The sequence below is a fragment of the Camelus dromedarius genome, chromosome 7 (genome assembly GCF_036321535.1).
Source record: "Camelus dromedarius isolate mCamDro1 chromosome 7, mCamDro1.pat, whole genome shotgun sequence".
NCBI classification, from domain to species: domain Eukaryota; kingdom Metazoa; phylum Chordata; class Mammalia; order Artiodactyla; family Camelidae; genus Camelus; species Camelus dromedarius.
Window position 1 is genome coordinate 32,079,533 of NC_087442.1, and position 12,648 is coordinate 32,092,180.

At 35.3% G+C, this 12,648-nt stretch overlaps 1 long non-coding RNA gene across 1 annotated transcript in view; it reads right to left on the reverse strand.

The window, feature by feature from the left end:
• LOC135321742 (uncharacterized) overlaps window positions 1–12,414 on the reverse strand; it is a 78,868-nt gene extending 66,454 nt beyond the window's left edge. Inside the window, exon 1 of the long non-coding RNA XR_010381776.1 lies at window positions 12,306–12,414. This is a non-coding gene — a long non-coding RNA (uncharacterized LOC135321742). The remainder of the gene's footprint in view (window positions 1–12,305) is intronic.
• Between the last annotated feature and the right edge of the window lie 234 nt (window positions 12,415–12,648).

Sequence of the window (12,648 nt, forward strand, 5' to 3'; positions counted from 1 at the left end):
TGTAATGTCACTTTCGCCATGTAAAGGATCACACTCATCTACTCTTGGGAATGTGATGTAGATACATTTGTGGAGCCTTCATCTCTACCTGCCCACTGCACTGCAGAACACACTGCCCTGCACTTACTAAGTGTGCAGTGCCATTTAGTGAAGAAGTAAATTCTGATATAATTAATATGTAGCTGGGGAATTATTAACATATTTTCTTTAGAGTAAGCAGATCATCACAGATGATTTCTTTTGGGTTCACTCTAATAACCCTTATAAGAGTTTTCTAAAGGGAACACACTATTCTAGGTGTGTCTGGTGACATGAATTCAGTAATTAGCTCCTCCCTCATCATAGTTACTACATTTCTATGACTGTGGTCCTTACAGATATAAGTGCTTTTGTAAAACAATTATGTGAACTCAATTTGGGTGTATTATTAACTATAAAATCAAGGCTTTAAAAAGTGGTGCTTTAAATGTGAAATAGTATTTCCTGCATTAAGTTTTGGCTAATTCAGGACCTTACATTTATTCTTTTTAGCTTAGTTTGTTTAATTCGTCTATAAGTACAGGATTTTGTTTATTAAATTGTCATTTCTAATACTCAAAAATCAAAGACATTTTCATTGCCTTGAGAATAGGCAACAAATTATCCATATTCACTTAAAATCCCTCACAACTTTGGGAATGTAGTTTTTCCCAAAGTAATCTCTTATAAAGATACAGGATACCCAGACCTTTACACAAATAATTGGTAAAAAATATCAAACTACATGGAACAAGGGCAAATTGCTGTGCTGCATCCTAAGCTGTTCCACATCCTAAGTAAACTCCATAACCGTATCATCTTTCGAATATAATCCTTATGTACCTAAACCACTACTGAAGATGTATAATGTAGTATTTCCTATTTTAAGGAATATAAAATGTCAGAGTCTATGGGGATGTAAGAGAGGAAAAGTAAAATGTAACAGATAATGCAAAATCTTGAATATTTTATCCCCTTCTACAAACTAGCCTCAACAATCTTAAAATATGGATAAGGTTATATAAATTGTTTAATTTTAAAACCGACAACATTGATTCTTTGACCCATCCCAGGCTAGGAGATCCCCATTCGTGTTTTGAGTGTGGGAACATTTTACTCCTTGGTTGACAGAGATCACTGGACAGTTCTTACAAAGAACAGGATTGTATTTCAACAGAACTCAGCTGCATACAAGAACACTCTCCTTTCTACATTACAGTCACTGCAAATGACCAACTCAATTAACATTCTTTTAGTCCTTAACTTTACACAGGGCACTGCTCATTTTGTCACAGGGAAGGCTGTGATCAATAAACTCCTTCCGTTAAGAATTTTATATTCTAGTAAGAGGAGTAAGACAATTAATAAATACATAGTTTTAGGTTAGTGAAACCATTCTGTATAGTACTATAATGGTGAATGCATGTCATTGTGTATTTGTTAAAACCATTGGAGGGTACTACACCAAAAGTGAACCACAATGTGACTACGGACTTTAAATGATAGGGCGTCGGTGAAGGTTTACCCACTGTAACAAAGGTACCATTCTGGTTCGGGATACTGATACTAGGGGAGGCCGTGCATGCATAGGAGCAGGGAACTCTGTACTTTGTGCTCAAGTTTTCAAGTTTCTGTGAACCCGAAACTGCTCTAAAAAATAAAGTCTATAAAAATACACATAATAAAATGTTATGTAAATGTCACCAGCAAAATTCTATAAGGGTTTAGTCACTTTACGGCAGGAGGAGTTGAGAAGAGTTCATGATGGACGGATAGGACTGACAGGAATTCTAATTAGAGGACACAGGATGAGCAAAGTCTTGGCAGAGAGAAATTTAAAGGGCACTGGGGTAGGATCAAGGGTTTTTGATGACTCTTACCCTCCATGCTTCTGAGGTAATGGCCTGTGGAATATACAGACAAGGATTTATAGCCAAACAAGAACTAAAGCACACTTTATTAATCTGAGCACTCATCCTAACAACCCAGAAAATTCAGGCCTCCTGTAAACTGTTGGAAAAAAACGAGGGCGGATGGATCTTGTTATTCCTCCCATTCTTGGCCCCCAATTGAATTATAAACCCATTGGGAGGTGGAAAATATAGAGCAGGGGCTAATGCACATAACTGGTTTTTTTTTTTTTTCAATTAGATAACCCTGCCCTACTGTGGCAGGCAACCTGGTGAGTGTCAAGCTTTTCCTGGTGTCCCCTCAACACTGTGGCAGGTGATTGGAGACACTTGTGCTGCACCTCTTTTCTCCTCATGGATTCAGGCAGAAGCATGAGATGAAATGAAGATTAGCTCTTCTCAAGATCAGATTCCCCTCCACCTTGTCTCCAACAATTCAATATTTGATTTGGTGGTAAATCTCTCAGGAAAAAAAAATTGGTTTTTTGCTCACTAATCTGTTTCCATTATTGATACATGCTTGCCGAAACTCCTGATTTACCTTCATTTTTAGACTTCATCTTAATGGAGATTTCCATGTTACAAACTGAAATAAACATCCAGTTTATCTTTCTGCCTCATGATCACCGTAATAACTGAATTGCTATATTTTCTTAAGATGGCAACCAACAGTAGTAACAACAGCAGTGGTTTTTTGACTTGACTATTCTAGATTCAGACACAAGCATTCTCAGAGGATCTTACAAAAAACAATACACCTTGATAAAGACACTTTTTTTAGGGTGAGAGCAAAAATTAGGCATAGAAAAGAAGCCAGTTGGAATGGAGAAGTAGGGACTAACATAGGTTTTTGTTGAAAGAAAAAGTCTGCAAAGAGAGGGCACCCAGAACTGAATGAGGTCGAGGAAAGTCCTGAAATGAGGCTTTAATGTGGAAAAAAATGTTACTGCCTGGCTTTGGAAGAGTTGAATGTATCTGGCTGAGATCAAGAGCTATTTTAATAAGTTATCAACTCACATACACATTAATAAAAATGCCATACAGAATTTGTCTGACTACGTGGATTTGAGGGCCAGAAATTCAGACATAGGGTTCATCATACCCCAAGCTCCTCTGCCCTATTTCCCAAAATTTGTCTAGTCAAGCACCCAGGCTTCTAAGTAGCCTGCAAGAAACTAAGATGTTCATCCTTCATTTTTCTGTACAGACATTATAAATATTCCAAACAGAATAAATTCAATTGTTAAGTAGGCAAATGTGTTCATTAAAAAATGATATGCATTTTAACCACACAGATAAAAAATTAAACATGTAAAACATTACACCAAAAAAGCGCTTAAAATTCATAGACACATACAGATTAAACAAGCTGACACCAGTTCAAGTGTTGATTAAAACAGTGCAGATAGATCACTGAAGGTCCTTTAACTAAATCCTGTAAGCATACAATCCCTCAGTTAAGTAGTTTGCCTACCTCCATGTGTCCTTTGGGACTAGAGAGTATGGAATGGAGGAATGATACAGAAAAGACCTGGAGGGAGGGTAGCTGCCCAAAGGATGGAAGTCGGGAGAAATCAGTACCAAATAAAGATTCTAGGGAAGCGTCCCATAGTAGGAAATAAAGGCTGTCTTCACTAAAAATTCCCCCGGAGGGTTCTAAAGGAGTCCCCTTCTTAATACTTAGCTCCATTATCTTACAAAGATCAGCTAAAGAATAAGCTTGATTGGTGAGATAAACTTTACCCACAAGCATCTAACTTGCTGCAATTTCTGTGACTGAGCTACGTATATTGATAAATTTCTTCAAATACACACATACACACACACACCCCTTTACAGCTATTGACATATTTGCCCCTCTTCCACAAGGAATCCAGAATAGAAGAGACAAGAAAGCAAACGTGGGATTGTGCAACACTAAAACAAAGACCAGGTGGAATGGTTCATTCAAAGTGGGTGTAGGAAAAAGAAATCAGTTTTGAAAATAATTTTACAGTAATTGAGCTGGATATGAAGTTTATGTTGATGCAGGAACAGCCTTGACTGAGGAAACACTACCCACGAAGTTTACTTTCAGGAGCCATTGCCCTCCATCTGTTTCATCTGGACTGCTGGGGACCTGGAGTTCCTTTGCTCCTCAGAACCTCCCATCTGGGATCCCTTTCTGTTCCTACGCATCCTTCATCTTCTTATCCTTCTTTCTTTCTTCTAATCAGAAAGGCTTTTCAAACTCCTTTGCATCACTCTGTGTATTTGACCATCTCAAAATTGAGGACATTGAATTTGAATTAATATAGGAGTTCAGAAATTCACTGTATTCTCCACCAAGAGTAATAATGGTGTCTTTATTTTCTTTCCAAATTGTTTCCTCATTAGTGCAAAAGTAACATGTTTATGGATGAAAAAGAAAACATGTCATATATATCATGTTTTATAACCTAACTTTTTTCATATTTTTAATGACTATCTGGCTTTCTATTATACTCATGTATTATAATTTAGATCATAATGCTTTAAAAATCTTATTGTTGTAATAATATAAAAACATCTCTAAGTTTGGAGTACAATATTTATTTTTACTTCTCATACTAGAAACTAATCAGAAATAATTAGCCTGTTTCTCCAGAGGAAGGAGCTTACTCACCCAAGGATGGTCATGATACTATTATGAGGATGCATGGGTATGACTGGGCTTACACAATGTCAGAAAGCATTCTTGTGGTCAGGGCGAGACAATGAAGGGTAACAACAGAGCCTTTATACCAGCATTTTCCAAACTTGGTTCCCCAAGTCTCAAGTGTTACAAGAATATAGCAGTGGGATGGCTAGAAAATGTTTTTAATACTTCTAAAAGCTTGAGAAGAAATATCCATTTGCCTACATAAAGGCAATATGAGCTAAGTAAAGCACTAACTTTTTAGGATTTGCTAATGCTACATTGATAAACTCATAATATTTAGAATTTCTTATTGACAAAATATTTCCCCAAAATTGCTTAAATAGTTTGGGGTAGACAAAAATCTTTCAAATACTGTAAAGCCCATGCTGACAAAGTAATCAAAATGTTCTTGATAATGAAAAGAAATTATTGAGTTATTAACTTAGGAAGATTTCTAAAACAAATACTTATAGATTTTGGCTGAGCCTTTCAATACACTCCTTTGTGAAAACCTAGTTTAGACATTCTCCTGGGACTTCTGCAGCAGGAGTAACAATGCATTTGGCCACCTGGTGTAGGAGAGATAGCATGAGGACCGGTACCCGAGAAAATGGATGTGGAAAAGAAAAGCCCAACAAGTCTGTTTGGAATAAAAACAAAGTATCAGTCAAGTCCTGGTGGTCATGTTCATATTGTGTTTGCAACTCAAATGATTTCAGGGCAGAGAATATTAGGCCCTTGAGAAAGCAGAAGTAATCAATAGAATAAAAATCATGAAGGATTAATGCTACTGTGGAAAAAGTATTTGGTTGGGTTATATTCTAGCCTCTGAAATCAGGGTGACTGGGATTTTAATTCCATCCATCACTTACCAGTGACATGGTTTTGGGAAAGTTACTGAATCACTGTTTCTAAATATCCCCATTTATAAAATGTGGATAATAATATCTAATCCATTATCTGCTGAATTTTAAGTGTGTGTTTGTATATGTTAAGCACTCCAAAAAAAGAGTTGTTACTATTTTTTCCTGGATGACCTTGGGCTAGACACTTAAATTTCCTTATTTTTTAAGTGTAAAACAAGGGGCTTTGACTAGATGATCTATAACTCCATGATCACTGAGATACTTTTGGAATGCTTATTTTTTAAATACTTAATAAACAAAAGCATACTAAATTTAAATCCAACAAGGAATGAGCTTACAAAATGAACTCTCATTTGTCAGTGCCCTAATACTTGACTTTCTTCACCAGTGTTGTGTTTTTATACCTTGAACCCCATGATTACCAAGTTTTTCATTGGTGAGTTATTTGTATCATTCTTCTGATTTCAAAATGTCAATATTGGGGTCAGTCTTCCCCACCTTAACTATCCAAAATGACTCCATGTTTATGTATACAAGTATTAAAAAGTCTACTGTTTTTTTTTTTTCACTGGGACCCTGAAACCTTGGATACAAGGGAGTTGTCAAACAAAGGTTAGTAACTGCTAGGTCAAACTTATCCATTTCCAAGGTAGAGACTGTGATAAGTTAACTCAGCTGGTTAATGCTAGCACAGCCTGAAAGGGAACTGATCCCTCTGCTTTGAATGGAATAAAAAAAAAAAAAAAATTCAATAGTGAGTCAGTGGTGTTATCTCCATTTAAAATGACCAGCATGTATTTTCCTTTTTAGTTCTATGACCTAAAAATGTTTTTATGGCATTCAGCCAGGAGAGACTCTAACAAGCCATGGACTCATACACAGAACAGTCATCAATCCTTTGCTACCTGAACGTTGGTTTCCAAACCTCTCCAGCAGAATAAAAGGTAAAATAAATTGCCAGGTTTAAATTTAATATCTAGTTCCCATGCTGAATAATTATGGTTGTGTTGGAAACCTTGATAAGAGTGGTAATGTGTAGCTCAATCTATAATGTGCAATGTATCAACTAAAATTTTATACTGGATTCTTTCAGTAGACATGGCTCCTGTGTGACTATGAAATACAAAAGGCATCAGGCACCAAAACCTGAATACCAAGCCTTAGCCCTCTTCTCCCAAATACATGTGTGCACGCAGGTGCACACACACACACACACACACACACACACACACACACACACACAAATATTAAAAAATAGAACAAAATGATGACATTGATGAGAAAACATAATCAAACTTAAATATGTAAAATAATTTATAGAAATGTAGACAAGGAGAGCTTCTGCATAGGCTTTCAGTGTAAAAGAAGCAATAAATAAATAAATAAATAGCATTTTGAAACCTGCTGCATACAACACTGAAGGCATGACCCTCTTCTGCTTCAAACCCTTCCATGGCTCTCCAGCACCACCAGAATGTTTAGTTCCTTTAACAAGCTCTGATTTCTAACCTTGTGTGAATTGTAAGTGTATGAAGGACTTATAATGTAGCAAGTAATGAGCTCAGAGCTGGGTCTGCAATGCTGAACAGATACACCATCTGATTTCTTAGATTTTAATCTACTGGGAGTGATAGACATTAATCAAACAGTTACAGAAAGGAATATGAAAGTACATACATAGTTCTTTAAAAGAGAGGTACGTGGTGTATTTAATGTAGTCTAGAGTTTTCAGGCAGAAGAAAAAACAAAGACAAGAGCCCTGTAGCAGAAACTGACAGGATACATTTGAAGAATTGCAAAAGGGATACCGAAATAAAGAGACGATTCGGAAGCTATAGACAAGATGTAGGTAGGTGATAAGAGAAGTAGGTGGGCGCCAGATCTTGAGAAACCCATGGGTTATGTTTTGGTATTTACCCTAAGAGTACTGGGAAATCATTAATGTGTGTTTTAAGCAAGGGACTCCCTTGATCAGTTTGGTATCCTAAAGCAAGAGTTGGCAAAAATGTCCCTCTGGTCAACCCTCACCAACTGCCTGTTTTGTAAATAAAGTTTTATGGGAGAACAGCCATATCCATTTATTTACACATTCTCTATGGATGCTTTTGAGCTACAATGACAGAGTTGACTAGCTGCAACAGAAACATCCCACAAAGCTGAACATAGTTACCATCTGCCCCTTTACAGAAAAACTTTGCCAACCCTTATTCTGAAATATTACTGTGGCTTCTGGGTAGAGAATGTACTTGAGGGACCAAGAGTAGACATGAAAAGATCAGTTTAAAGAATGTTGTTTTTAGTAGTACAGGCCAGAGATAGAAGCTTAAATTAAGTGGTATTGATGTCAGAGATACAGAGCTACTGATGAATTTGAGAAAGATTTAAGAAGTAAACTGAACAGAAATTAATAATTTATTGGATACAGTGCATGGAGCAGAGGGAAGTTTTAAGGACAAATTTTATGTTTACATCTTGTACTGCTAGATGGATGGTATTGTCATTTACTAGACATGTACCAGATTTAGGAGAAAGATTGTAAGTTTAATTTTGAACTCCTTGGGTTTGAGCTGTCTTTGAAACACTCAAGAAAAGATACAAAGTTCTCAGTTGGGGTTGGAGCTCAGATAAGAAATCTGAAGTAGAGACAGAAGGTTGTGACTGTATGCGAATAGGAGCCATGGGTGTGGAGGAGATTGCCTAGAAAATATTATTGCCCAGGAAGAGAAATTTAGTAGAAGCCTTGAGGAATGCAAATGTTTCTGAGCTAGGTAGAATGAGATGCCCCACAAAGGGAAACAGGAAGGGAACATGTTAGAAAGATGGAAAGAAAAAGTCTGCTTTCAGAGAAATCTAGGGAAAAGAATGCTTTGAGAAGGGCAGAGTAACCAACAGAGGGTGAGCACTAAGCAAAAATTCCATTGGATGTAAGACAACAGAAATCACTGATGGCCTGAGGGAGACTTGTTAAATGTGGTGATGGAAGCTGAAGCAAGACAAGATCAGAAGTAGAAATTGTAGCTGTATAGGAAGGTTGTATAGGCAATTCTTTTAAACAGTTGTCTGAAGAGGGAGAGGCATTATTTGATATCTCCATCCCACTGAGACTAACTGGTAGGCTTAGTTTCCTGCAAAGATTTCTCTGACACTCCATCTTCAACCTTGAGACCTTTTGTATTAAAGCTTACTTACTTAAGTTTCCACATTACTCTTTCCGTAGCACATATTACACTCTTTGGCCACTGGTGGTCTCTTTTCATTAAATCATAACCATTTCAGTGGTAAAGTTGAGTCTTTTTTACAACTATACCCTCAGAACTTAGCTCTTAATAAGAATCTGTTGATTTTAAAAGCAGAACAAATAATGTAATAGAATTCCCACAGCTATATTTATGTATATATATGCACACATGTGTGTATGTGTGTGTGCACACAATCATACATAGATTTTGAATTAAACCAAAAGAAACTCCTGTGTTATAGGGATGTAATTAGCCTAAATTTTTTTTATGTCTTAGTTCAAACTTTATTAAAGAAACTGTCTTTTAATTGCTGCTATCACTTAAAAATTCTAAAATTAATGAAATTTAAATACTTAAAATTTTAACATCTTAATAACATGCTATTAGATTATGATTATATTTGATTTATCCTGTGTAAATTATTATATGTCCCAGCGGAATTAGTTACTAGAAACAGAACTATCTATAAGTATGCTTCAATAAACTGAAGACTATATATTTTTTCCCAAATGTGAAAATATGAAAAAAAAATGAGCATATATTCTTTAGATTTTTTGAGCTGAAGTCAAGTATATGAAATGTCAGTATAAGAAGTGTATTTCAAGAAAATCTAGAAATAACAACATAGAAAATGGTATCTTTTACTAAAATTTTACAAATTGCAAACCAACTAATAGTGTAGATGTTGTTATTCTTATGTTAGTTTTGAAAGCAAAATGTTTTGTACCAGAGAATAACATGTATTTTACTGTAGGAAACACACTTCCTCACATATTAGAAGAATGGAAATCATCTACCCATCAGCTGTCACTTCAGATCTGAGGCAGCAGAGTGGGCTCCTAGGCAACTGCTGGAAATATCTCAGAAGTATCTGTTCAGAAAGATGTGGTCGGATGCATATACAGTGCAGTGGTATTGCTGCTAACACGGTGTAGGAGCACATTCCTATTATTCCCACCACAGAACAGCACTAGAGAACAGAAGCCTGGAGAAGCACCTGTAACTTTCCTTGCCACTGCTGAACACTCATCATTGCCTTGGACTTTTTTTTCTTCTTTTTTTTAGTTTTTAAAACACTTCATTTCTATTAATGACTTTTTCATTTTATTTTTTTCAGAACAGCTTTAGGTTTACAACAATATTGAGAGGATTTCCTCATTATTAGACGCAGGTTGTGAATTTTGGCAGGAATATCAAAATCTGGTTTTGTGTTCTTCCCAGGGCACATGTGGCACATGCTGTTGATCTGTCACAATATTGCTGATTTTAACTTTGATCACGTGCTGCCTACCAGGTGCACCACCAGGTGTACATACAGATAAAGGTACTACTTTCTGCTATGTAATTAATCATTTATTTGTGGAAGCTATTTTGACGTAATTGTCCTATTCTTCATCAAACTTTCCTCAATTTCTATTGATAATTTTCTAGCTCCATCATTTCTCGGTTTTCCAGTACAAGTAGGAGCTTTTTCTTCTCCTTATTTATGTATATCAGTATCTCTTTATGGATTTCTACTTTACTAAGTTATAGTTCATTAATCTCATCATTTATTTTAATGCACAAATGCCCCAGGTCTGGGAAGCCCATAGCCCCTTCAAACTGTATCCTGCATTCTTTTGATATATCCCTATTTATTTTTTCACATTCATCACAATAATTTCTAAGTTCAGTTTGAAATTTCCTTGTCCATAGCCTTGGAACCAGCTCCTTCTCCAAGGGGGTCTTGATTCCTTTTAGTCAAGATTAATATTTAGAAATCAAGGTCTGGGCACTTAGTGTGATCTTTTTGATTGATTCTTTAAGTGTACTCATAGTATGCTTCCAGGTCCCCTCATTTAAGAAATACACACAGAAATATACTGTAACACATACTCATACAGGTACTTACACATACGTAATTTCTGTCTAACTCTATCTATCTATCTATCTATCTATCTATCTATCTATCTATCTATCTGTCTGTCTGTCTGTCTGTCTGTCTGTCTATCTATCTATCTATCTATCTATCTATCTATCTATCTATCTATCTACCTATCTATCTATCTAACCATCCATCCATCCATCCATCCATGTCTTTCTACTGATACCTTAACTTCTAATCCAACACCGTAGCATATGATCTGTTCCTCCACATTTTCCTATTTGTAACTCAGTGGTACCATTATAATCCCATCGGGATATTTCAGAGTTGCAATTGTTCTACATCCTTACCAATACTTAAATTCTTTTTTTATTTTAGCCATTCCAGTGGTTAAATAGAGATATCTTATGTGGTTTAACTGACATTTCCCAATTGCTAATAATGTTGAGACCTTTTCATATTCTTGTTGGTGGTTTATATATCTTCCTTTGTGAAGTGTCTATTCATATTTCCTTCCATCTTTATTCAGTTGTTTGTTTTTTTAGTATCATGTTGTATATGAGTCCATTCTATATTCTACATTCTATATAGAATTCTTGTCGGATGTGTCATGAATATTTTCTTGACAGCCTATGGATGACTCTTCCCATTCCTTAGTAGTGTCTTTTGATGAGCAAAATTTCTTTTCAGACATTTTTGATGAAGTTTAATTTATTGTCTTTTGTCTTAACCCTGAAGGTTATTCTTTTCTGTATCCTGTTCTTTGTTTAAAGTCAATTGCACTACACTACCTTCACAACTTCATTTTTATCATAAAGATTGAAGTCAGGTTTGTTATTTCTGCCAGTTGTGTTCTTCTTTTTCAAGATTACTTAGTTGTTCCATACCTATCACATTTACATAATTTTAGAATCATCTTGTTAATTTTTATTTGAAAAAAGAGATCATGCTGGAATTTACATTGCCTATTAACTTTCATTTTCTAACAAGAAGATAAACAACAAAAAGTAAAATGAGGACAAATTTTACTTGGATTTAAGTTTAAGAAAAATTTTCTTCAGTGAGTCCTGAAACTTTTGAATGAAGCCTTTTTTAAGCTTTACAAATTTATGCACTGATAGGGATACATGGTTGGTTGGAAAATGTAAAGGTACCATAGAATTTCTAAATTTCATAAACAGCCATCTATAACTTAAGAGTTTCTCAGTATAATTTCAGAACTAGAATACTCTGCCATGATTGCATTGTAAGTTTAATGGAAGTGTGTTTGAATATTGCATTGTAAGCTTAGAGAAAGTGTATTTCAAAAGTCTTTATAGAATTGTATTTAATGAAATAATTTTTGATGGAATTAATATTGAGCTGCCATATTTAGAGTTCATTCTTTGGAATTTCTAGTAAGTTTTTCCAATAAATAAAACAGAAAGGCAGCTTTCTCATATAAATAACCTTGCAATCTCAGTAGTGTTCTTGGTTAATATAATTTTCAAGCCACACTGAAAAGCAAAGCAAATGACAAACAAAAATTTAATACCAGTTCCTAACTGATACTTAGCAAAAGTTTATAAAAGAACTACGTGTGGTGTGTTTCACTTGACATGATCTTTTGTCAAAACCCTCCCTCTTCCCAGCACTGCTAGGGAAAGTGTCTCTAAATGAGAGCCTGAAAACTCAGATCAACACTTCAAAAAGATAGAGATGCTATTAGCACAACTATTCATGGTAGCTTTAAATCCTAATCATACTAACCAGATCTTGCCTACTCTTCAATCTTCTTCCAGGATCATAACATCACAGGGATGGACAAGGAAGACTTAAAAGTCAGAAATGCCATTTCATTTCCGTGAAAAACTGTTGGAGTCAGAGAAAATGAAAAGAATTAGAACAATGTACTTGTTAACTGTTTCATAAAGTTAAATTTATTCATCTTTTTTCTGTGCCCTTCTTGCTTTTATATTAAAACATCTCCTACTTTATGAAATTGAAATGAAAATTTACATACATACATTTATTTGTTAAAATAAAAAGTTGGTTGTAGGTCACCAAATTCAGGAGAGGAAAACTTCTGATTTTAAGACAATCTTTCTGTCTC